We start from the raw sequence: 5,396 nt of genomic DNA, 5'->3' as shown, positions 1-5,396 counted from the left end.
CCCCTCAGCCCTCCAGCCTTAAATTCTGGGTTAGTGATGTTTGAAAAGCCATGAGAACATCAGTCAAGGCTGTAAATAGGAGAGCTCAGGTGTAAGGTCCCGGCCCTTTGGTTTTTCTATAAACCACTGATAGACCCCCTACCAAGTGCCAGGAGCTTGCACAGAAGCATCGTCGGTCCCACACCTACAACCAGTGGCTTGCTACCATGACTGGAGTGCCACCATTAGGGGCCCTCCTTTGCATGAGGGCGCTATGTCCCGAAGGCCGTCAGGGGCACGCAGCAGCGAACACCCGCACCTGCACTGTGCATTTTTCCCTGGGCACCCTGAGAAGGCTGGCGTATCAGGGAGCCAGAGCTCTACCAGCAACAGCAGGGCTCTAAGGGATGCGGAGGTAGGAGGGGTAAGTTTTGACTCGAATGGGAACAAACAGGCAGGTTCGCCTGGGTGGCACATGCAATATAGTAATAAACTTCGGGGGCAGGTGTGTTTATTATTGCATTGCATTCCCACTTTACAACTGGAAGGGCCCTGATTGCTCAGCTCACAGGCCAGAGACTCCCTGGGGGCCATCCTGCTGGTCAAGATGACCTCAGAATCTAAGCTTAGGGCAGTGGTTTGCAAAGCCCCCCAGAAGAGAATCACACGGTGGGGTTGTGGATACACAGATGCCAGAGCCTTACCCAGACTTACCCAATCAGGAATTCTAAGCTCAGGGCCCAGGGCTCTGCATTCCCAACACACTGCCCCTCGTGATTCTTAGGTCCATGGAGGTCTGAGAACCCATGAGGAATGAAGCCCCTCTGGTGATTCTATGTCACTGCTGACAGACAATGGGAAATAAGAGTCATAGCTCTGAACACTTTCAGGTCAAGCTACCAACAGGAGACTTGTCAACACAGTGCTAAGGCCAGGGAGGGCCAAAGAGGGGGTCACGTCTGGGCCGGGCTGGGAAGGTGGACGGCAGCTCACCAGGCTGAAGCGGTGTGATGACCGGGAAGGGTGCTCCAGGCAGAAGGAAGAGCAGAAAGGCTTGGCAGCTGGGCGCACTGTGGAGAGGATGGGGAACTGGACCAGGCAGTTTGGAGGACCACCCACCAATCGTTGCTGGTCCTCTCTGAGCCTGAGCATCTTTGTAAGATGGGGATGATTCCAGGCTTCATCCATTCTACAAGGCACATTTGTTCACGCTTCAGTGTATCTGAAATCAAAATGCATCTTACGATGGGTGGCATCTTAGGTTTGCACAACGAGGTAACAGCCCCTGCCTCCCGTGGTGGAGGGGAGGATTTGATGCGGAAATGTAAGGAGAGCACCTAGTGTGGCCTTTGACTCACAGTAGGAGCCTTGTAAGCTTCAGCTCCCTCCCCGCTGATTTGGTGAGAGGTTTAGGGAGTTGGCTTGGATCTAAAAAGGCCCCTCCCTTGTCACCTTCATTTCAAGGCCCTTTATGGTGACAGGAATGCCCTGTAATAACCCGACTTGTTGACAACAAGCTCAGGAGAGCTGCTTGTCAGAGCAGCTGACCCAAATGACACAATCGTCTTTATGGGTGGAGTTCCTGTCCTGTCACCCGTGGGCTGTGATCAAAGACCCATCTTCTCTGATGGCGGCCCCCGCACTGGTTAATTAGGCAAACTTTGCTCAGACTTTCACTGCATGCTCCTTAAGTTTTATTCACTGAGAAGGGAAAGAGGGTTTGTGCTCTGTGCTGGATTCTAACCTCAGACTGACTATGGAGCTCAAGGGACCCGGGAGATTCCCAGGTACAGGCTGTGTAGCCTTGGGCAAGTCACTTAATCTCTCTGGGTCTCAACGTCTTCATCTGTAACATGGGAGAAATGACAACAGCAGTGCTGAGGGTTTATTCTTTCGTTTAACAGGTATTTATTGAGAATCTGCCATGTGTCACGTAGGCTCTGAAGATACAGGGGTGAACAAGGCAGACAGGATTCCTGCTCGCCCGTTGCTGGCCTTCCAGGGGGAAGTAAAACGATAAAGGAGTAACCCTGTCACTATAGTTACAGAAAGTCTTTGAAGGCAATAAAACTGAAGGCTGAGACAATGTGTGCCCGAGGGAAGAGGGGCAGGAAGGTTAAGTCCAACTAGTCAGGATGATCAAGGTCTAGCCGCTTTTCTGAGGACATAACACTTGTGCTGAGACCTGAGTGTTGAGATGAAGCCACTTAGATCTGGGGAAAAAGCATTCCAGAAAGGGCGAACAGCAGGTGCAAAGGCCCTGAGGCTAGGTGAAGCTCTGCATACTTAAGGCGCAGAAGGACCGTGGTGAACACAGGCCAGCCTGGTGGGAAATGGGTGGGAAAGGTCTGCAGCAGCCAGATCAGGGAGGGTCTTGTGAGCTTTTCTCCACCAAGGGGACACCGCAGGAGAGGTTCAGCCAGGGTGCTGCAGAGTGACGACTCTGGTGGCTGTGAGAAAAATGGCCATAGAAAGCCCAGCTCAGTAGCTGGCAGGACTCACTGTGATGACTGTCCCTTCCCTGAGGGATCAGGAGAACCCAGATCCCTCACACAGACCATCAGGATTGAGGACTAGGACCCCCCCACACCCACTGAGCCTGCCAGTTTGTTCCCGTAATCCTAACACCCCAAAAAGTGACTCAGGTAATAAGACAGTCAACAGCTGATGTGCTTGGGTTAAAATTATGCAGACTGCAGGTGATATTAAAAATCTAAGGAGCGTACATTTCCAGCGCGGGGGATGCCGAAATGTAGCTGCTTTATTTAAGGAATTATTTGGCGCGTGCGAACGGATGTTTATCTGAGCTTTCGCTCCCAGTCGGGGGGAAGCAGGTACGTGCAGCTCAGTTGCTAGAAATAGGGGGATCCTCAGTCAGTTTTCATGTGATGGGTCCTGCAATATCGCCCCCGCCTTTCCCATCCCCACCTCGGGCTAAGGGTCAGAGCAGATTTGCAGAAACCTGGCCAGGATGAGCTTTGTCTGGGAAAGGATCTGTGGCCTCAGAGGCCCTGCCCCAGGGGGCAATTGCACATCCGGGGCCTCTGGAGTCCAAATCCCAGGAGTGACTCTGGCTCCGGCTCCCCCGTGTCATCTTGTGCTGGGACGCCAGGTCCAAGTGGCTGCTTCCACCCCTAGAAGACAGGGACAGTCACGCCCACTGTGCGGGCTGCTGAGAAGATAGAAGTGCCCCCTGCAGGGCCAGAATCCTGTGTTCATGAATGTTTGCAAGGTTCATGGGCAGCCGGGGGCCTTCAGAGCCTGACGGCCTTTGGCCAGTGACCAGAACTGAGCCAGCAAGCGAGAGAGGCACTCACGGTTCCAAGTGTCCTTAATGGATCCATTTCACAGATGGGCGTACGAGCCTGGGGGTGGGGGGTGAAAAGAGGCCCAGCTGAGTCTGGCATCCCCTTGTGAACTTGTCCCCATCTCTGAACCCCAGAGAGCCTCCTGCCTGCCAGCACTCTCCACGCCACCTGTCTGCTCAGACATCCCTTTCATTCATTGTCACTTCCTCTTCATTCATTCAGTCACTCATTAATACTCAGCCATGACCCTGGTCCTCAACTGGGGCGCCTGAGGCCAGAGAGGGGCCTACATGGGCAGGAAGCCCAGGACGGAGATGGCTTTGCACCCTCAGCTGTTTGAGTCCTAGGAGGCAGCAAAGACCCCAGTGGGGCCACACAGGAACCCCAGTCTCTGACAGGGTGGCCCCGAGTGGCTGGGACAGGCCAGAGGGATGCCTGGCCCTGGAGCCCCTCCCCCAGGGTGCAGCTCAAAGGCAGCTGGAGACCGGAGGGCCAGAAGTCTGGAGGGAGCCTGGAGGCTCCACTGGGCCCTGAGCAGGGCCAGCCTGAGCAGGAACCCTCCCATGCTGGCCCCCCACCCTCACCCCACTCCTACTCCACCCCGGTCTTCCAGGAAAGAGGGAGCACTTTGACCTTTTGATAAGGTAAGGAGTGCCAGGCAGCCAGCATTCAGCTGGGGAGGCTTCAGGGTCAAGGACTTTGAGGTCAGAGAGACCTGGGTTGAAATCTCTTAGCTCAGCCACTCAGCTCCTAGGTGGCCTTGAGCGAGGTTCTTTGTCCTTCAGAGCCTCCCTTTCCCCAGGCGATACCAACGTTGTTTGCAAACACACTGGGCTGCCTCCCAGCTCGTGCCCTTGCAGTCCCCTCTGCCTGGTGCACCCTTCCTCCGACACCCACCTGGCTTCCTTCTGGCTTCCCTCCTAGGCCGCCTCCTCAGAGAAGCCTTCCCTGACTGCCTGGCCGGGGAGGCCCCTCCCACGCACACATCCTACTGATTTGTTTTCCCTCATTCCATTCCCTGACATTACCCCCTGGTTTCCTGTCTGTCCTGTCCACTAGAATGGACCTTCCTTAGTGCAGGGAACTCAGCTCCCTGAGTGTGTGGGTGGCAGGGGACAGGACTCAGACTGTTCCAGTCTCCTCCCCAGGGGACATACCCACCTCCTTCAGCTTTGGTGGAGGAGGGATGGGGGTGGGGATTCATGCCATGGAAGACCCTGAGCATTTGCATCAATATTCTTTTTTTTTTTTTAACTTGAACTGTTTATTCTGTGCATGCTAATGCTTTCCTTACTGTTATTTTTACAGTCAATTTGCAATGTTGTATTAGTCCCCGGTATACGGCATAGTGATTCAATTATACACACGTATGTGTGTGTGTGTATATATATATATTTCATATCCTTTTTCCTTATAGGTTACTATAAGATATTGAATATAGTTCCCTGTGCTATGCAGTAGGTCCTTGTTGTTCATCTATTTTATATATACTAGTTAGTATTTGCAGCACCATACACAAAAACAAACTTGAAATGGCTTAAAGTCTTAGACATAAGACAAGACACCATAAACCTGCCAGAAGCGAACAGAGGCAAAACATTCTCTGATATAATCGTAGCAGTGTTCTCCTAGGTCAGTCTACCAAGACAACAGAAATAAAAGCCAAAATAAACAAATGGGACCTAACTAAATGTATAAGCTTTTGCACAGCAAAGGAAACCATAAACAAAATGAAAAGACAGCCGATGGAATGGGAGAAAATATTTGCAAATGATGTGACCGACAAGGGCTTAATTTCCAGCATATGCATCAATATTTCGAGTTTTTGTGGGGGGAGAGGTAATTAAGTTTATTTATTTATTTATTTTAAGTGGAGGTACTGGGTATTAAATCCAGGACCTCATGCATGCTCGGCATGCATTCTATGACTGAACTATACCTTCCCCCCATGCCTCAATATTCTGAGATTGGTACTAAACTTAGCACCAGGTAGCAGGTGAGGAAATAAGGCTCAGAGAGGTAAAGAACTTGTCTGAGGTCACACAGCAGTGGCAGACTTGGGAATGCGCATCCCAACTGGCTGACCCCGGCTATTTCCTAAGGGAGAGA

The 5,396-nt window shown here is 52.1% G+C and overlaps 1 long non-coding RNA gene across 1 annotated transcript; it reads right to left on the bottom strand.

The window, feature by feature from the left end:
• Nucleotides 1-1,792: 1,792 nt before the first annotated feature.
• LOC141574610 (uncharacterized) lies at nt 1,793-5,113 on the bottom strand. The gene is made up of 4 exons (XR_012501496.1): nt 4,185-5,113; nt 3,297-3,344; nt 2,942-3,113; nt 1,793-2,429 (listed from the first exon to the last, which is right to left on the bottom strand). It is a non-coding gene; the product is annotated as an uncharacterized LOC141574610 (long non-coding RNA).
• Nucleotides 5,114-5,396: the final 283 nt, after the last annotated feature.

The sequence above is a fragment of the Camelus bactrianus genome, chromosome 22 (genome assembly GCF_048773025.1).
Source record: "Camelus bactrianus isolate YW-2024 breed Bactrian camel chromosome 22, ASM4877302v1, whole genome shotgun sequence".
NCBI lineage: Eukaryota > Metazoa > Chordata > Mammalia > Artiodactyla > Camelidae > Camelus > Camelus bactrianus.
This window is presented reverse-complemented; position numbering and strand designations above follow the sequence as displayed.